Here is a 21,981-nt window from a genome sequence, read left to right as displayed (position 1 = left end):
GGAGTACGGTCGCCACAGTGGCATTACCTTCTTCCTAGGGAGTGTGATGTCATGCTTGGGAGCAACGAACGATCTCTCTAGCAGGTTAACTGATTGGGCGGCGTTATTCCCACGAGTCATGACCCTCCAAACAGCATTCATGAAGGCAAAGTGTTTGTTTTACGTGGGCAGTATGGTTGCAAAGCTGAACCTTAAAGGAATGTCCAGAAGGGCACCACCAGGAGTGGAGCCTACGGTTAAATTCGACTCCACCTGGGAAACCTCAACCATGCCAGCTACAGAACAGATGCACACATTGCAAGCTTAATTCCGTTAACGAACGAGACTCCGTCATGCCCCGCGGTCCGAGTCCGGCTTACTAGAGGGACACGTGAGGCTCTGGCACATGAGATTGGCCAATAACTGGTGTGTCATGCCCTTACATGTCCGTGGCTGCATGTGCGCTACACTGAAAAGGCCAGCGTTTGTCGCTTACAGGTGCAGATAACCCGCTGAACAACGTTAGTGATGGGGATCACTGATTACAATTATTACCCGCGAACAATGATTTCCTAGTAAGTGCAGGTCAACCGCAGTTCCGGAATTAGGCCTAACCGTCATTCCTGAAAAAATGAAAAACTTACGTATGCAAACCACAGGTGCTGTAGCTTGCTTAACAGCTCGCCAGCCGTTCTCACGCCCAGTATGGATTACACGTGATTGCACAAAGGTGAGAAAGGGTACCGTATCCCCAGATAACATGTATGGATAGCGTACACATTCAAAATATATGTCTATACATCAGGAGGCAGGCTCAGACGGTGTTAGGCCCAGTATGGATTGCACGTGATTGCACAAAGGTTAGAAAGGGTACCGTATCCCCAGATAACATGTATGGATAGCGTACACATTCAAAATATATGTCTATACATCAGGAGGCAGGCTCAGACGGTGTTAGGCCCAGTATGGATTGCACGTGATTGCACAAAGGTTAGAAAGGGTACCGTATCCCCAGATAACATGTATGGATAGCGTACACATTCAAAATATATGTCTATACATCAGGAGGCAGGCTCAGACGGTGTTAGGCCCAGTATGGATTGCACGTGATTGCACAAAGGTTAGAAAGGGTACCGTATCCCCAGATAACATGTATGGATAGCGTACACATTCAAAATATATGTCTATACATCAGGAGGCAGGCTCAGACGGTGTTAGGCCCAGTATGGATTGCACGTGATAGCACAAAGGTTAGAAAGGGTACCGTATCCCCAGATAACATGTATGGATAGCGTACACATTCAAAATATATGTCTATACATCAGGGGGCAGGCTCAGACGGTGTTAGGCCCAGTATGGATTGCACGTGATTGCACAAAGGTGAGAAAGGGTACCGTATCCCCAGATAACATGTATGGATAGCGTACACATTCAAAATATATGTCTATACATCAGGAGGCAGGCTCAAACGGTGTCAGGCACAGTATGGATTTGACGGCCCAGACTACACAGCGGAGGAGCAGGGAGAGGTAAAGATTGCAAATGCTGGGGCCCTGCCCAAGCAAGGGGGGCCCACTCGTGGGCGTCGGTACTGGCACTGGGCCCCTCATAGTACGGCGGTGTGTCTGACGGCGGGTGTGCACCACCACCGTCAGAGACACTTGATTGCACTATGAGGGACCCTGTGCCAGTGCCCGCGCCCAAGAGTCGGCCTACCCACCTGTCCAGGGCAACGGCACTCGCACGGTGTCGTGCGCTAGGTGGTGACCCCGGCCATGGAGGGGGGAGGCAGCACAGTTAGGGAGTTTTAGAAAGTGGCATATGTTGATGTTGGACATTCAGCTGATGCAAAAGGTGAAATAGGTCAAGTCCCAGGAAGAGGTGGACCAAAGCAAGCTATTTTTCTGTCACCCTATGTGTCATCAGGGGAAGGTGGGACAAAATCCTTGGAAACCCATGCGTGGTTCATTTTAATGAAGGTTAGATCATCCACATTTTGGGTTGACAGACGGGTCCTTTTTTTGTCAGGATTAGAGTTGAGCGAAACGGGTCGAAAAAATTCAAAAGTCGCCGACTTTTGGCAAAGTCGGGTTTCATGAAACGAAACCCGACCCTAGGATGAGGTGGGCCACGAGGTCGGCGACTTACGCGCCAAAGTCGCGTTTCAAAAGTTTGTTTTGCGCTCTTTTTCAGCCAATCAGGATCCACGGACACTGTGGGCAACGTGATGACCTAGGCACGGGTCACCACCATCTTTCAGAAGGGCATGCAAGTGATTGGCTTGCTTTGGTGGGCGTCACAGGGGGTATAAAAGGGCGTGCACGCCGACCGCCATCTTACTTCTGCCGATCTTAGTATAGGGAGAGGTTGCTGCTGATTCTGTAGGGAGAGCGTTAGGCAGGTAGGAAGACAAAAAAACTGCTTCTGCTGCTAGCGATTTGGCCTGCACAACACACAAGTCACTGTGTGTGCAGTGCAAGGGGAGGCTATATAGTGGTGTATCAGTGGTGTTGGTTGTTGGGCTGCCTTTTAAGGCTTCCTGACACGCTGGCATTGCTGTTTACCCACTGCTCCGCAAACTGCTTTTTTAAAAGCAATCCAATCTCCCTTATCCTCTAGTCACTTTTGTCACAGCTGTGCCATCGAGCGTGTCACATAGCGCTCAGATATCAGTGGGCCTCACACAATCCACAAGTGTCCAGTGTCCAAAAGTGTGCGCAGAGATTCAAAATCTCCATTATCCTCTCGTCACTTTGGTCACAGGCAGCTGTGCCATCGAGCGTGTCACATAGCGCTCAGATATCAGTGGGCCTCACACAATCCACAAGTGTCCAGTGTCCAAAAGTGTGCGCAGAGATTCAAAATCTCCATTATCCTCTCGTCACTTTGGTCACAGGCAGCTGTGCCATCGAGCGTGTCACATAGCGCTCAGATATCAGTGGGCCTCACACAATCCACAAGTGTCCAGTGTCCAAAAGTGTGCGCAGAGATTCAAAATCTCCATTATCCTCTCGTCACTTTGGTCACAGGCAGCTGTGCCATCGAGCCTGTCACATAGCGCTCAGATATCAGTGGGCCTCACACAATCCACAAGTGTCCAGTGTCCAAAAGTGTGCGCAGAGATTCAAAATCTCCATTATCCTCTCGTCACTTTGGTCACAGGCAGCTGTGCCATCGAGCGTGTCACATAGCGCTCAGATATCAGTGGGCCTCACACAATCCACAAGTGTCCAGTGTCCAAAAGTGTGCGCAGAGATTCAAAATCTCCATTATCCTCTCGTCACTTTGGTCACAGGCAGCTGTGCCATCGAGCGTGTCACATAGCGCTCAGATATCAGTGGGCCTCACACATTCCACAAGTGTCCAGTGTCCAAAAGTGTGCGCAGAGATTCAAAATCTCCATTATCCTCTCGTCACTTTGGTCACAGGCAGCTGTGCCATCGAGCGTGTCACATAGCGCTCAGATATCAGTGGGCCTCACACAATCCACAAGTGTCCAGTGTCCAAAAGTGTGCGCAGAGATTCAAAATCTCCATTATCCTCTCGTCACTTTGGTCACAGGCAGCTGTGCCATCGAGCGTGTCACATAGCGCTCAGATATCAGTGGGCCTCACACAATCCACAAGTGTCCAGTGTCCAAAAGTGTGCACAGAGATTCAAAATCTCCATTATCCTCTCGTCACTTTGGTCACAGGCAGCTGTGCCATCGAGCGTGTCACATAGCGCTCAGATATCAGTGGGCCTCACACAATCCACAAGTGTCCAGTGTCCAAAAGTGTGCGCAGAGATTCAAAATCTCCATTATCCTCTCGTCACTTTGGTCACAGGCAGCTGTGCCATCGAGCGTGTCACATAGCGCTCAGATATCAGTGGGCCTCACACAATCCACAAGTGTCCAGTGTCCAAAAGTGTGCACAGAGATTCAAAATCTCCATTATCCTCTCGTCACTTTGGTCACAGGCAGCTGTGCCATCGAGCGTGTCACATAGCGCTCAGATATCAGTGGGCCTCACACAATCCACAAGTGTCCAGTGTCCAAAAGTGTGCGCAGAGATTCAAAATCTCCATTATCCTCTCGTCACTTTGGTCACAGGCAGCTGTGCCATCGAGCCTGTCACATAGTGCTCAGATATCAGTGGTCCTCACACAATCCACAAGTGTCCAGTGTCCAAAAGTGTGCGCAGAGATTCAAAATCTCCATTATCCTCTCGTCACTTTGGTCACAGGCAGCTGTGCCATCGAGCGTGTCACATAGCGCTCAGATATCAGTGGGCCTCACACAATCCACAAGTGTCCAGTGTCCAAAAGTGTGCGCAGAGATTCAAAATCTCCATTATCCTCTCGTCACTTTGGTCACAGGCAGCTGTGCCATCGAGCGTGTCACATAGCGCTCAGATATCAGTGGGCCTCACACAATCCACAAGTGTCCAGTGTCCAAAAGTGTGCGCAGAGATTCAAAATCTCCATTATCCTCTCGTCACTTTGGTCACAGGCAGCTGTGCCATCGAGCGTGTCACATAGCGCTCAGATATCAGTGGGCCTCACACAATCCACAAGTGTCCAGTGTCCAAAAGTGTGCGCAGAGATTCAAAATCTCCATTATCCTCTCGTCACTTTGGTCACAGGCAGCTGTGCCATCGAGCCTGTCACATAGCGCTCAGATATCAGTGGGCCTCACACAATCCACAAGTGTCCAGTGTCCAAAAGTGTGCGCAGAGATTCAAAATCTCCATTATCCTCTCGTCACTTTGGTCACAGGCAGCTGTGCCATCGAGCGTGTCACATAGCGCTCAGATATCAGTGGGCCTCACACAATCCAAAAGTGTCCACTGTCCACAAGTGTGTGCAGAAATTCTAAATCTCCCCTGTCCTATAGACACCTTGTACCTTGTTTTACATTACTATATAGTTTGTTGGATTTTGTCTACATTTCTACCAAAAATGAGGAAGGCTGGTGGAAGAGGCCGTGGAATTGGGCGGGGGTTGGCAGCTGGTAATGATGGTGTTGGTGGTGGATCTGATGGTAGTGGCAAGAGCAAAATAGGACCGAATGCAGGAGGTGCTGACCCTGCGTCATCGTCTGTCTACATAAGGCCTCGAATGCTTAGTTTTCTAGGAGTTGGCAAACCGCTTTTAAAGCCAGAGCATCAGGAAAAAGTTTTGTCTTACATTGCTGACTCAGCCTCCAGCTCTATCGCCTCCTCTTCTTCAGTTGTAAAAAGTAAAAGCACTGAGTCGTCATTGGAGGCTCATGTTCATGAACCACACCTTTCCTTGTGTCCTTCACCCCAACCAAGATTGAAGGATGACGCAGGCCATACTACTGATTACTCCATGGAGCTGTTTTCACATACCATGCCTGGATTATCAAGTCAAATGGTGAATTACCCAGGCCAAGATGAATCTGACATGGAGTGCACTGATGCACAGCCGCTGATGGATGATTCTGCTGGTACATTCAATCAGAGCACTACATTGTCCTCGCAGTGTACAGAGCCAGATTTTGACCCTGATGAGACTCAGGTGCCCCTTCCCGCACACTATACCACCATACACGGTGACACAGAGAAAGGTGCACATGACATAGAAGAGGAGGTGATGGATGACCCAGTTGTTGACCCAGATTGGCATCCATTGGGGGAAGAGGGTGCTGCTTCCAATAGCTCAGATGAGGAGCATCCACAGCAGACATCGACATCACAACAGCTGTTATCTGGCAGGCCCGGAGCACTCCAAAGACAGGTTCCAAACATCAAAAGAGTTGCTGGACAGCTTGTCCAGAGGGTCAAAAGATCACAGCGTGCTAGGCCGCAAAATGTCTGCCAAAGTAGGAAGAGTGCAGTGTGGCACTTTTTTGAACAAAATCCTCATGATCAGGCCAAGGTTATCTGTAAGAAGTGCGCAAAGACCTTTAGCCGAGGGAAAAATCTGAAAAATTTGAATACCAGTTGCATGCTTAGACATTTAAACACCATGCACTTGCAAGCGTGGACACAACACCAAACCTCAAGTGCCACATGTGCAACTGATCACAACGAAGGTAGTCAGCAACGCTACATTGTTTCCCCCACTGTAAGCCCACTGGTTAGCACAGCAGCAAATGTTGAGGTGTTGTTGCAAGGCCACAGCAGTCAGGGAATCCCACTGTTATATCAACGAAAGACTGATTCTAGGCCATCAGAAAGAACACCAACTCCATCACCATCATCACCCCTCTCTCAGTCCGCCCTGTCCACCGCTACTTCCACCATATGCAGCTCTCAAGTCCAGCTCACCCTCCCAGACACTATGAGTAGGTCAAGAAAGTACTCAGTCTCTCATCCGCGTACACTGGGTTTGAACGCCCACATTGCCAAACTAATCTTGTTTGAGATGATGCCCTTTCGGTTGGTGGAAAGCACAGCTTTCCGCGAACTCATGGCCTATGCAGTACCACGCTATGACCTACCCAGTCGCCACTTCTTCTCTCGCAAAGCCTTCCCAGCCCTCCACCATCATGTGAAAGACCGCATTGTCCATGCACTCAAGCAGTCAGTGAGCGGAAAGGTGCACCTCACAACTGATGCATGGTCCAGTCGGCATGGCCAGGGCCGTTACGTGTCCATCACTGCGCACTGGGTTAATGTGGTGGATGCAGGGTCCACAGGGGACAGCGGTGGTGGGACAGTGCTGCCTAGCCCACGGTATAGGAAACAGTTGGCTGTAGGCGTTCGACCCTCCTCCTCCTCCTCCTCCTCCAGAAGCGAAAGCTCGTCCACAGAGCGCAGTCGTACGAGCACTCCATCTGCAGCTGCCACTGTTGCACACGATGTGTCCCCCTATCGAGCAGCTAGTGGAAAGCATCAGCAGGCTGTGTTGCAGATGATGTGTTTGGGCGACAGACACACCGCCGAGGTGCTGGCCGAGTACTTGAAGCGACAAACTGAGTCATGGCTGGGCAGTGTACATCTTGAGGCAGGCAAGGTAGTTAGTGATAACGGCCGTAATTTTGTGGCAGCCATAGCCCTTTCAAAACTCAGCCACATACCTTGCTTGGCTCACACCTTGAACCTGGTGGTGCAGTGCTTCCTCAAAAATTATCCGGAGTTAACAGCCCTGCTCCAGAAGGTGCGAAGACTGTGCGCGCACATCCGCCGGTCGCCTGTACACTCCGTTCTTATGCAGAAGCTGCAGCGATTGCTCCACCTTCCCAACCACCGCCTCATTATCGACATTGCAACAAGGTGGAACTCCACCCTGCACATGGTGGAGCGGCTGTGCGAGCAGAGGCAGGCCATAATGCATTTGTGGGAGGATACACGGCCAGGCACTTTGAGAGCAGACATGGAGTTGACAGGCGTGCAGTGGTCGAAGCTGAAAGACCTTTGTAAAGTCCTTCAGTGTTTTGAGGAATGCACACGGCTGGTAAGCGTAGACGACGCCATCCTAAGCATGAGCATCCCACTTATGCGTCTGCTCATGCAAACTTTGACGCACCTTAAGGAGCAGGCGTCTGCAGCCAATGTTGATGAGGAGGAAGAGGAGGAGGGAATCCTTGATGACATTCAGCCATTGTCTGCTCAGGGACCTCTCCTGGACGAGGTGGAGGAAGAAGAGGAGGAGGAGGAGGATGATGGGGATGATTACTTAGGGGAGGAGGATGCATCTCGTGGGGCAAGTGAAAATGTTGGCGTGGCAAGGTCTGGTACAGGGTTTGTGCGTGACTGGAGGGATGTGGATTTGCCAGAAAGTGCTCCTCCACCCAGCACTCGCAGTGCATCATTGACACCGGGAACATTGGCCCACATGTCAGATTATGCCTTGCGGATCCTAAAAAGGGACCCCCGCATTACCAAAATGATGAACGATGACGACTACTGGTTGGCCAGCATCCTGGATCCACGCTATAAAGGCAAATTACAAAACATCATGCCACAGGAGAACCTTGACCTAATATTGGCTAATAAACAAGAAACTCTGGTAAATCGGTTGCTTGAGGCATTCCCAGCACACAGCAGCGGTGATGGTTCTCACACGAGCCGTACGGGCCGGGGGCAGCTTGGCAGAGGTGTTCGTGGTGCACACAGCAGAAGTGGCGTTGGAGACAGGGGTTTCATGACAATGTTGTGGACTGATTTTTCAAATACCGCTCACACAACTGGTAATACTGCATCGATGGAAAGTGACAGGAGACAGCAGTTGTCAACTATGGTTACAAACTACTTTTCCTCCCATATCGATGTTCTCCCACACAGGTCATTCCCCTTTGACTATTGGGCCGCTAAACTGGAAACCTGGCCTGAATTGGCCCAATATGCCTTACAGGAGCTCGCTTGCCCAGCTGCAAGTGTGCTATCGGAAAGAGTCTTCAGTGCAGCTGGATCAATCCTGACAGAAAAAAGGACCCGTCTGTCAACCCAAAATGTGGATGATCTAACCTTCATTAAAATGAACCACGCATGGGTTTCCAAGGATTTTGTCCCACCTTCCCCTGATGACACATAGGGTGACAGAAAAATGGCTTGCTTTGGTCCACCTCTTCCTGGTACTTCACCTATTTCGCCTTTTGCATCAGCTGAATGTCCAACATCAACATATGCCACTTTCTAAAACTCCCTAACTGTGCTGCCTCCCCCCCATGGCCGGGGTCACCACCTAGCGCACGACACCGTGCGAGTGCCGTTGCCCTGGACAGGTGGGTAGGCCGACTCTTGGGCGCGGGCACTGGCACAGGGTCCCTCATAGTGCAATCAAGTGTCTCTGACGGTGGTGGTGCACACCCGCCGTCAGACACACCGCTGTACTATGAGGGGCCCAGTGCCAGTACCGACGCCCACGAGTGGGCCCCCCTTGCTTGGGCAGGGCCCCAGCATTTGCAATCTTTACCTCTCCCTGCTCCTCCGCTGTGTAATCTGGGCCGTCAAATCCATACTGTGCCTGACACCGTCTGAGCCTGCCTCCTGAGACATATATTTTGAATGTGTACGCTATTCATACATGTTATCCGGGGATACGGTACCCTTTCTAACCTTTGTGCAATCACGTGCAATCCATACTGGGCCTAACACCGTCTGAGCCTGCCTCCTGAGACATATATTTTGAATGTGTACGCTATCCATACATGTTATCCGGGGATACGGTACCCTTTCTAACCTTTGTGCAATCACGTGCAATCCATACTGGGCCTAACACCATCTGATCCTGCCTCCTGAGACATATATTTTGAATGTGTACGCTATCCATACATGTTATCCGGGGATACGGTACCCTTTCTAACCTTTGTGCAATCACGTGCAATCCATACTGGGCCTAACACCATCTGAGCCTGCCTCCTGAGACATATATTTTGAATGTGTACGCTATCCATACATGTTATCCGGGGATACAGTACCCTTTCTAACCTTTGTGCAATCACGTGCAATCCATACTGTGCCTGACACCGTCTGAGCCTGCCTCCTGAGACATATATTTTGAATGTGTACGCTATCCATACATGTTATCTGGGGATACGGTACCCTTTCTAACCTTTGTGCAATCACGTGCAATCCATACTGGGCCTAACACCGTCTGAGCCTGCCTCCTGAGACATATATTTTGAATGTGTACACTATCCATACATGTTATCCGGGGATACGGTACCCTTTCTAACCTTTGTGCAATCACGTGCAATCCATACTGGGCCTAACACCGTCTGAGCCTGCCTCCTGAGACATATATTTTGAATGTGTACGCTATCCATACATGTTATCCGGGGATACGGTACCCTTTCTAACCTTTGTGGAATCACGTGCAATCCATACTGGGCCTAACACCGTCTGAGCCTGCCTCCTGAGACATATATTTTGAATGTGTACGCTATCCATACATGTTATCCGGGGATACGGTACCCTTTCTAACCTTTGTGCAATCACGTGCAATCCATACTGTGCCTGACACCGTCTGAACCTGCCTCCTGAGACATATATTTTGAATGTGTACGCTATCCATACATGTTATCCGGGGATACGGTACCCTTTCTAACCTTTGTGCAATCACGTGCAATCCATACTGGGCCTAACACCGTCTGAGCCTGCCTCCTGAGACATATATTTTGAATGTGTACGCTATCCATACATGTTATCCGGGGATACGGTACCCTTTCTAACCTTTGTGCAATCACGTGCAATCCATACTGTGCCTGACAATGTCTGAGCCTGCCTCCTGAGACATATATTTTGAATGTGTACGCTATCCATACATGTTATCCGGGGATACGGTACCCTTTCTAACCTTTGTGCAATCACGTGCAATCCATACTGGGCCTAACACCATCTGAGCCTGCCTCCTGAGACATATATTTTGAATGTGTATGCTATCCATACATGTTATCCGGGGATACGGTACCCTTTCTAACCTTTGTGCAATCACGTGCAATCCATACTGTGCCTGACACCGTCTGAGCCTGCCTCCTGAGACATATATTTTGAATGTGTACGCTATCCATACATGTTATCCGGGGATACGGTACCCTTTCTAACCTTTGTGCAATCACGTGCAATCCATACTGGGCGTGAGAACGGCTGGCGAGCTGTTAAGCAAGCTACAGCACCTGTCCAGACAAGTACAGGGATTCCCTAGCGAGGAGACTTATTTGATTGTTTTCAATGTTGGGACAGCAATTTTTGGGGAGCACTATACTCTGGAGAATGATAGATGGGGCCCACCATACACTGGAACATTCCAAAGGTGGACATCAGACACTGGAGCAGCATTTACAGGGCCCATTATACACTAGAGCATTAGAAATGGGCCCATTATGTTTGGAGCATTATTTGGGCCCATAAGACAGTGGAGCTTCATCCATGGGGACCAACATATACTGTAGCATTATGTGGAGCTCATCATATACTGTTTCAAACATTATATGGGACCAATGATTCTGTATGGAGAAATAGATGGGCCTCGTCATGAGATGTAAAAAGTGAGGTATTTTTCATTGTACTATACCGCTATTTATCTGCCGTATCGGAGCATGATGAGTTGTGGTATGTGTTAAAGGGGCGCTCTTTCGCCCAGGGCACATGAAAACCTGCAGCCAGCCCTCCCCCCCCACAACTTTAGCCAAATAACCCCCATTTTTCAGTGCGTAACTTATATTATGAAGTTAATTAAGGTTGACAAGCTTAAGTAAGAAGAATTGATGCTTTTGGCATTCAAATGGGCACTGTAGGTGTGTTTCCTGTCCTCCTCTCACTGCCGACTTTTATTCCCCATTGACTTACATTGGGTTTCGTGTTTCGGGACGACCCCGACTTTTCCCTATAATCGGACGATCTTGCTCGACCCGACTTTTGGAAAAGTCGGGTTTCACGAAACGAAACGCGACCCTAAAAAACCAAAAGTCGCTCAACTCTAGTCAGGATTGATCCAGCTGCACTGAAGACTCTTTCCGATAGCACACTTGCAGCTGGGCAAGCGAGCTCCTGTAAGGCATATTGGGCCAATTCAGGCCAGGTGTCCAGTTTAGCGGCCCAATAGTCAAAGGGGAATGACCTGTGTGGGAGAACATCGATATGGTAGGAAAAGTAGTTTGTAACCATAGTTGACAACTGCTGTCTCCTGTCACTTTCCATCGATGCAGTATTACCAGTTGTGTGAGCGGTACTTGAAAAATCAGTCCACAACATTTTCATGAAACCCCTGTCTCCAACGCCACTTCTGCTGTGTGCACCAAGAAAACATCTGCCAAGCTGCCCCTGGCCGGTACGGCTCGTGTAAGAACCATCGCCACTGCTGTGGGCTGGGAATGCCTCAAGCAACCGATTTACCAGAGTTGCTTGTTTATTAGCCAATATTAGGTCAAGGTTCTCCTGTGGCATGATGTTTTGTAATTTGCCTTTATAGCGTGGATCCAGGATGCTGGCCAACCAGTAGTCGTCATCGTTCATCATTTTGGCAATGCGGGGGTCCCTTTTTAGGATCTGCAAGGCATAATCTGACATGTGGGCCAATGTTCCCGGTGTCAATGATGCACTGCGAGTACTGGTTGGAGGAGCACTTTCTGGCAAATCCACATCCCTTCAGTCACGCACAAACCCTGTACCAGACCTTGCCACGCCAACATTTTCACTTGCCCCACGAGATGCATCCTCCTCCCCTAAGTAATCATCCTCCTCCTTCTCCTCTTCTTCCTCCACCTCGTCCAGGAGAGGTCCCTGAGCAGACAATGGCTGAATGTCATCAAGGATTCCCTCCTCCTCTTCCTCCTCATCAACATTGGCTGCAGACGCCTGCTCCTTAAGGTGCGTCAAAGTTTGCATGAGCAGACGCATAAGTGGGATGCTCATGCTTAGGATGGCGTCATCTGCGCTTACCAGCCGTGTGCATTCCTCAAAACACTGAAGGACTTTACAGAGGTCTTTCAGCTTCGACCACTGCACACCTGTCAACTCCATGTCTGCTCTCAAAGTGCCTGGCCGTGTATCCTCCCACAAATGCATTATGGCCTGACTCTGCTCACACAGCCGCTCCACCATGTGCAGGGTGGAGTTCCACCTTGTTGCAATGTTGATAATGAGGCGGTGGTTGGGAAGGTGGAGCAATCGCTGCAGCTTCTGCATACGAACGGAGTGTACAGGCGACCGGCGGATGTGCGCGCACAGTCTTCGCACCTTCTGGAGCAGGGCTGTTAACTCCGGATAATTTTTGAGGAAGCACTGCACCACCAGGTTCAAGGTGTGAGCCAAGCAAGGTATGTGGCTGAGTTTTGAAAGGGCTATGGCTGCCACAAAATTACGGCCGTTATCACTAACTACCTTGCCTGCCTCAAGATGTACACTGCCCAGCCATGACTCAGTTTGTCTCTTCAAGTACTCGGCCAGCACCTCGGCGGTGTGTCTGTCGCCCAAACACATCATCTGCAACACAGCCTGCTGACGCTTTCCACTAGCTGCTCGATAGGGGGACACCTCGTGTGCAACAGTGGCAGCTGCAGATGGAGTGCTCGTACGACTGTGCTCTGTGGATGAGCTTTCGCTTCTGCAGGAGGAGAAGGAGGAGGAGGGTCGAACGCCTACAGCCAACTGTTTCCTATACCGTGGGCTAGGCAGCACTGTCCCACCACCGCTGTCCCCTGTGGACCCTGCATCCACCACATTAACCCAGTGCGCAGTGATGGACACGTAACGGCCCTGGCCATGCCGACTGGATCATGCATCAGTTGTGAGGTGCACCTTTCCGCTCACTGACTGCTTGAGTGCATGGACAATGCGGTCTTTCACATGATGGTGGAGGGCTGGGATGGCTTTGCGAGAGAAGAAGTGGCGGCTGGGTAGGTCATAGCGTGGTACTGCATAGGCCATGAGTTCGCGGAAAGCTGCGCTTTCCACCAACCGAAAGGGCATCATCTCAAACGAGATTAGTTTGGCAAGTGGGCGTTCAAACCCAGTGTACGCGGATGAGAGACTGAGTACTTTCTTGACCTACTCATAGTGTCTGGGAGGGTGAGCTGGACTTGAGAGCTGCATATGGTGGAAGTAGCGGTGGACAGGGCGGACTGAGAGAGGGTTGATGATGGTGATGGAGTTGGTGTTCTTTCTGATGGCCAAGAATCAGTCTTTCGCTGATATAACAGTGGGATACCCTGACTGCTGTGGCCTTGCAACGACACCTCAACATTTGCTGCTGTGCTAACCGGTGGGCTTACAGTGGGGGAAACAATGTAGCGTTGCTGACTACCTTCGTTGTGATCAGTTGCACATGTGGCACTTGAGGTTTGGTGTTGTGTCCACGCTTGCAAGTGCATGGTGTTTAAATGTCTAAGCATGCAACTGGTATTCAAATTTTTCAGATTTTTCCCTCGGCTAAAGGTCTTTGCGCACTTCTTACAGATAACTTTGGCCTGATAATGAGGATTTTGTTCAAAAAAGTGCCACACTGCACTCTTCCTACTTTGGCAGACATTTTGCGGCCTAGCACGCTGTGATCTTTTGACCCTCTGGACAAGCTGTCCAGCAACTCTTTTGATTTTTGGAACCTGTCTTTGGAGTGCTCCGGGCCTGCCAGATAACAGCTGTTGTGATGTCGATGTCTGCTGTGGATGCTCCTCATCTGAGCTATTGGAAGCAGCACCCTCTTCCCCCAATGGATGCCAATCTGGGTCAACAACTGGGTCATCCATCACCTCCTCTTCAATGTCATGTGCACCTTCCTCTGTGTCACCGTGTATGGTGGTATAGTGTGCGGGAAGGGGCACCTGAGTCTCATCAGGGTCAGAATCTGGCTCTGTACACTGCGAGGACAATGTAGTGCTCTGAGTGAATGTACCAGCAGAATCATCCATCAGCGGCTGTGCATCAGTGCACTCCATGTCAGATTCATCTTGGCCTGGGTAATTCACCATTTGACTTGATAATCCAGGCATGGTAAGTGAAAACAGCTCCATGGAGTAATCAGTAGTATGGCGTGCGTCATCCTTCAATCTTGGTTGGGGTGAAGGACACAAGGAAAGGTGTGGTTCATGAACATGAGCCTCCAATGACGACTCAGTGCTTTTACTTTTTACAACTGAAGAAGAGGAGGCGATAGAGCTGGAGGCTGAGTCAGCAATGTAAGACAAAACTTTTTCCTGATGCTCTGGCTTTAAAAGCGGTTTGCCAACTCCTAGAAAACTAAGCCTTTGAAGCCTTATGGAGCCAGACGATGACGCAGGCTCAACACCTCCTGCATTTGGTCCTATTTTGCTCTTGCCACTACCATCAGATCCACCACCAACACCATCATTACCAGCTGCCAACCCCCGCCCAATTCCACGGCCTCTTCCACCAGCCTTCCTCATTTTTTATATAGTAATGTAAAACAAGGTACAAGGTGTCTATAGGACAGGGGAGATTTTGAATTTCTGCTCACACTAGTGGACACTGGACACTTTTGGATTGTGTGAGGCCCACTGAATATCTGAGCGCTATGTCACAGGCTCGATGGCACAGCTGTGACCAAAGTGACTAGAGGATAAGTGAGATTTTGAATTTCTGCAGACACTTGTGGACACTGGACACTTGTGGATTGTGTGAGGCCCACTGAATATCTGAGCGCTATGTCACAGGCTCGATGGCACAGCTGTGACCAAAGTGACTAGAGGATAAGTGAGATTTTGAATTTCTGCAGACACTTGTGGACACTGGACACTTTTGGATTGTGTGAGGCCCACTGAATATCTGAGCGCTATGTCACAGGCTCGATGGCACAGCTGTGACCAAAGTGACTCGAGGATAAGTGAGATTTCGAATTTCTGCAGACACTTGTGGACACTGGACACTTTTGGATTGTGTGAGGCCCACTGAATATCTGAGCGCTATGTCACAGGCTCGATGGCACAGCTGTGACCAAAGTGACTAGAGGATAAGTGAGATTTTGAATTTCTGCTCACACTAGTGGACACTGGACACTTTTGGATTGTGTGAGGCCCACTGAATATCTGAGCGCTATGTCACAGGCTCGATGGCACAGCTGTGACCAAAGTGACTAGAGGATAAGTGATATTTTGAATTTCTGCTCACACTAGTGGACACCGGACACTTTTGGATTGTGTGAGGCCCACTGAATATCTGAGCGCTATGTCACAGGCTCGATGGCACAGCTGTGACCAAAGTGACTAGAGGATAAGTGAGATTTTGAATTTCTGCAGACACTTGTGGACACTGGACACTTTTGGATTGTGTGAGGCCCACTGAATATCTGAGCGCTATGTCACAGGCTCGATGGCACAGCTGTGACCAAAGTGACTAGAGGATAAGTGAGATTTTGAATTTCTGCAGACACTTGTGGACACTGGACACTTTTGGATTGTGTGAGGCCCACTGAATATCTGAGCGCTATGTCACAGGCTCGATGGCACAGCTGTGACCAAAGTGACTAGAGGATAAGTGAGATTTTGAATTTCTGCTCACACTAGTGGACACTGGACACTTTTGGATTGTGTGAGGCCCACTGAATATCTGAGCGCTATGTCACAGGCTCGATGGCACAGCTGTGACCAAAGTGACTAGAGGATAAGTGAGATTTTGAATTTCTGCTCACACTAGTGGACACTGGACACTTTTGGATTGTGTGAGGCCCACTGAATATCTGAGCGCTATGTCACAGGCTCGATGGCACAGCTGTGACCAAAGTGACTAGAGGATAAGTGAGATTTTGAATTTCTGCAGACACTTGTGGACACTGGACACTTTTGGATTGTGTGAGGCCCACTGAATATCTGAGCACTATGTCACAGGCTCGATGGCACAGCTGTGACCAAAGTGACTAGAGGATAAGTGAGATTTTGAATTTCTGCTCACACTAGTGGACACTGGACACTTTTGGATTGTGTGAGGTCCACTGAATATCTGAGCGCTATGTCACAGGCTCGATGGCACAGCTGTGACCAAAGTGACTAGAGGATAAGTGAGATTTTGAATTTCTGCAGACACTTGTGGACACTGGACACTTTTGGATTGTGTGAGGCCCACTGAATATCTGAGCGCTATGTCACAGGCTCGATGTCACAGCTGTGACCAAAGTGACTAGAGGATAAGTGAGATTTTGAATTTCTGCAGACACTGGACACTTTTGGATTGTGTGAGGCCCACTGAATATCTGAGCGCTATGTCACAGGCTCGATGGCACAGCTGTGACCAAAGTGACTAGAGGATAAGGGAGATTTTGAATTTCTGCAGACACTTGTGGACACTGGACACTTTTGGATTGTGTGAGGCCCACTGAATATCACAGCGCTATGTCACAGGCAGAAATTGGCTAGTGTATCACAAACTACAAGGTGTATGTAGAATTGGGCAGAGTAGGAATCTCCCTAGAGTGCAGGTCTGTAAGAACGGAACATGTCCTCGACTTATTCTCACAGAGTGACACAGATAGCTTCACTGTGGCTGTGATAACAGCCGTTACACGGTACTGTGTGAGGAGCGTACACCGCTGTATGGTGTGAAAACATGCACGCTCAGTACCTCAGCAGGACAAAAAAAAAAATTGGGATTGCTTTTAAAAAGCAGTTTGCAGCTCAGTACCTCAGCAGGACAAAAAAAAAATTGGGATTGCTTTTAAAAAAGCAGTTTGCAGAGCAGTGGGTAAACAGCAATGCAGCTGTCAGGAAGCCTTAGAAGGCAGCCCAACAACCAACACCACTGATACACCACAATATAGCCTCCCCTTGCACTGCACACACAGTGACTGGTGTGTTGTACAGGCACAATCGCTAGCAGCAGAAGCAGTTTTTTTTTCTTCTTCCCTGTCTAACACTCTCCCTACAGAATCAGCAGCAACCTCTCCCTATGCTAAGATCGGCAGAAGTAAGATGGCGGTCGGAGTGCACGCCCTTTTATACCCCCTGTGACGCCCACCAAAGCAAGCCAATCACTTGCATGCCCTTCTGAAAGATGGTGGTGACCCGTGCCTATGTCATCACGTTGCCCACAGTGTCCGTGGATCCTGATTGGCTGAAAAAGAGCGCAAAACAAACTTTTGAAACGCGACTTTGGCGCGTAAGTCGCCGACCTCGTGGCCGACCTCATCCTAGGGTCGGGTTTCGTTTCATGAAACCCGACTTTGCCAAAAGTCGGCGACTTTTGAAATTTTGCGACCTGTTTCGCCCAACTCTACCGAGTACCCCACGGCCCTGGGAGGGCGACCCAGAACCAATTCAAATACATATTTAGGGAAGATTTTTGTATTATGAATACATCACATGCTTTCTGCTAGAAATAATGTATTGGTTTTTGTTCTTCGTCTTGTCAGTATCTTATTGGTTATTTTCTATTAAAGAAGTTTTCCTGTTAACAAAGTACATTTTAATTAATAGATCTTTCTGTGAGGTAAAACATGTTTTTAAACAGCAAGGAAATGTTTTTACCTCACAGAAAACAGTAGCTGTGATCCCCTTCTGTCCTGTCTGTATTCTCCTCCGTCCTCCCCTGCCCAGGAGCTGTGGTATGATCAGACCATGTCCCTGTACAGTCAGACACGGCCATTACACAGTACACAGCAGGGGCACATTTATAAGATTATCTCAGCACAGGAACATTTTACGTAATCACATCCAATTGTGGAAATTATTATTTCAAGATCTATTAACTAAAATGTGCTTTATTCAAGGACAACTTCTTTTACTATGGCTTCTATTTATAAAGGGTGGTTCCAACAGTTTGCACCCATAGAGAATCTTTAACTTATGCACTGTGTATCTGGGCATTTTGTTTCTCCGGCCGGCCACTCCATAACACCAGAGGGAGATAATGTACTCTTTCATTTTGGAATTCACAGACAAAAGGTTGTAGGGGGCTTGAGAAAAATATATTTACTTTGCAGATAAATCATGGCCCCATTGCAATGAATGTGACTTTTCCACTGTCCCTTTTTTAAGGAACCAATTGTTCACAAAAAGAAAAAAACAAAATAAGACTTCCTAGTTTGATCCGTGTTGTGGATCAAACTCAAAATGCAATGAAAAAAAATTATAACATGTCGATATCATCCATATGTTGTCTGTATTTTACTATAGAATAGGTAGGAAAATCTATAATTTTTTTTCTCTTCATATGTGAACACAGATTCTGAAAACTGACACGCGGACCAAAAATGACTGAAGTAGAATTATCACAAATGAGAAAAAAATAATCGGCAAAATCAGCCTTATAGGTAAAACATATTGTTTTTCCACTTGTAAAAACTACTCAGCCAACCCCTGCATTGCAAAACCACAGCAATACTCAATAAAAGTGCATGCAATGGCATTAACTCAGCTATAGGATTTTTTTTAATACTTATTTTAAAGTTAAAACCAATTATGGATAATAAATTAAGAGAATTATAAAGATAAAGAACATATTCTACTTCTCCTTTTTTTAATCAACTCCTAGATTTGCTTTAAAAAGTAAATTTAAAAACTTGGATCAAAACCCACAAATGTATGGAAAGCCTCTGGACTACATACAGTTGTGGCCAAAAGTATTGACACCCCTGCAATTCTGTCAGATAATACTCAGTTTCTTCCTGAAAATGATTGCAAACACAAATTCTTTGGTATTATTATCTTCATTTAATTTGTCTTAAATGAAAAAACACAAAAAGAATTGTCCTAAAGCCAAATTGGATATAATTCCACACCAAACATAAAAAAGAGGGTGGACAAAAGTATTGGCACTGTGCGAAAAATCATGTGATGCTTCTCTAATTTGTGTAATTAACAGCACCTGTATCTTACCTGTGGCACCTAACAGGTGTTGGCATTAACTAAATCACACTTGCAGCCAATTGACATGGATTAAAGTTGACTCAACCTCTGTCCTGTGTCCTTGTGTGTACCACATTGAGCATGGAGAAAAGAAAGAAGACCAAAGAACTGTCTGAGGACTTGAGAAACCAAATTGTGAGGAAGCATGAGCAATCTCAAGGCTACAAGTCCATCTCCAAAGACCTGAATGTTCCTGTGTCTACCGTGCGCAGTGTCATCAAGAAGTTTAAAGCTCATGGCACTGTGGCTAACCTCCCTAGATGTGAACGGAAAAGAAAAATTGACAAGAGATTTCAACTCAAGATTGTGCGGATGTTGGATAAAGAACCTCGACTAACTTATTCAATCCCTCGTCACCCAATCAACTCAATGATATACACAATACATCTCTAACTAAATAAACCTGAAGTTGTCAGAGTATGCCAGCCACTGCTGTCTTTGGCTTCTCACTTATAAAAGAAATCCAACTGTGACTTGCAGAGTAGACATGAAAATTACAAAATCCTATAAAACAGTTAATCATACTAAGAAGCCCTATCAGGCTATCACATATTACCAAAAGGCTAAATTTGCAAGACCATTTGTATGGGATACAAACTGAGAAAAAAAAATCCAGAAAATCACATTGTCTGTTTTTTTTTCATTTTATTTGCATATTATGGTGGAAAATAAGTATTTGGTCAGAAACAAAATTTCATCTCAATACTTTGTGATATATCCTTTGTTGGCAATGACAGAGGTCAAACGTTTTCTGTAAGTCTTCACAAGGTTGCCACACACTGTTGTTGGTATGTTGGCCCATTCCTCCATGCAGATCTCCTCTAGAGCAGTGATGTTTTTGGCTTTTCGCTTGGCAACACGGACTTTCAACTCCCTCCAAAGGTTTTCTATAGGGTTGAGATCTGGAGACTGGCTAGGCCACTCCAGGACCTTGAAATGCTTCTTACGAAGCCACTCCTTCGTTGCCCTGGCGGTGTGCTTTGGATCATTGTCATGTTGAAAGACCCAGCCACGTTTCATATTCAATGCCCTTGCTGATGGAAGGAGGTTTGCACTCAAAATCTCACGATACATGGCCCCATTCATTCTTTCATGTACCCGGATCAGTCGTCCTGGCCCCTTTGCAGAGAAACAGCCCCAAAGCATGATGTTTCCACCACCATGCTTTACAGTAGGTATGGTGTTTGATGGATGCAACTCAGTATTCTTTTTCCTCCAAACACGACAAGTTGTGTTTCTACCAAACAGTTCCAGTTTGGTTTCATCAGACCATAGGACATTCTCCCAAAACTCCCCTGGATCATCCAAATGCTCTCTAGCAAACTTCAGACGGGCCCGGACATGTACAGGCTTAAGCAGTGGGACACGTCTGGCACTGCAGGATCTGAGTCCATGGTGGCGTAGTGTGTTACTTATGGTAGGCCTTGTTACATTGGTCCCAGCTCTCTGCAGTTCATTCACTAGGTCCCCCCGCGTGGTTCTGGGATTTTTGCTCACCGTTCTTGTGATCATTCTGACCCCACGGGGTGGGATTTTGCGTGGAGCACCAGATCGAGGGAGATTATCAGTGGTCTTGTATGTCTTCCATTTTCTAATTATTGCTCCCACAGTTGATTTCTTCACTCCAAGCTGGTTGGCTATTGCAGATTCAGTCTTCCCAGCCTGGTGCAGGGCTACAATTTTGTTTCTGGTGTCCTTTGACAGCTCTTTGGTCTTCACCATAGTGGAGTTTGGAGTCAGACTGTTTGAGGGTGTGCACAGGTGTCTTTTTATACTGATAACAAGTTTAAACAGGTGCCATTACTACAGGTAATGAGTGGAGGAAAGAGGAGACTCTTAAAGAAGAAGTTACAGGTCTGTGAGAGCCAGAAATCTTGTTTGCTTGTTTCTGACCAAATACTTATTTTCCACCATAATATGCAAATAAAATGAAAAAAAAACAGACAATGTGATTTTCTGGATTTTTTTTTCTCAGTTTGTCTCCCATAGTTGAGGTCTACCTATGATGTAAATTACAGACGCCTCTCATCTTTTTAAGTGGTGGAACTTGCACTATTGCTGACTGACTAAATACTTTTTTGCCCCACTGTATGTACACACATCACAGAGCAAAAAGCTGACAATGGTTTGCTCACAGCTAGCTAGCTAAATAGCTAGCAATTAATCAAGAAGGGGAAGCACCTGGAGGAACGCCCGCAGGCTAGGCTAGAATGAGTAGCAGTGCTATCAATCAAAATGCTGACAGTCAAGCATGCGCCAGCATCACATTGGATGACTGGGCTGTCACTCAAAAAATTGACAGTCCAGCACATTCCAGATGCTATAGGGCAGCTGAGTTGTCACTCACAGCATCCCCAGGCCTTAGTAAATAATGAATCCGTGACAGCCCTATTGACTAATATTGGCTATTGAACCAAAAATACAGATGTTTGAACATACCCAAAGAGTGAGTGGGCAGAAAGTGCCAAAAGAAAGAGAAGGAAAGAGAAGGCTATTAGTCTGCGTGAAACATAAAGCTGTTGAATATGAATCTCTTACACCAATTCTCAACAGCCTGGAACAGATGATAAAAGTCTTATCATGGCACTTTCATTAGCCACATAAGCACTAAACTGAAAAAGGCAGCTAGGTGTGTCTTTGGGTTTCTATATGAATTTACAAAAAAAACTAAATATCAAATACAACTCATTGGTCATTTTCATGTTTTTGCAGGCCCTTTAATTATTCGGCAACAGAAAGAATTTAAGCTGGATCCCTAT

This window comes from Dendrobates tinctorius, unplaced genomic scaffold (genome assembly GCF_039654945.1).
Source record: "Dendrobates tinctorius isolate UK_male_01 unplaced genomic scaffold, ASM3965494v1 ptg000102l, whole genome shotgun sequence".
NCBI classification, from domain to species: Eukaryota; Metazoa; Chordata; class Amphibia; order Anura; family Dendrobatidae; genus Dendrobates; species Dendrobates tinctorius.
Note: the sequence above shows the minus strand (reverse complement) of the source record.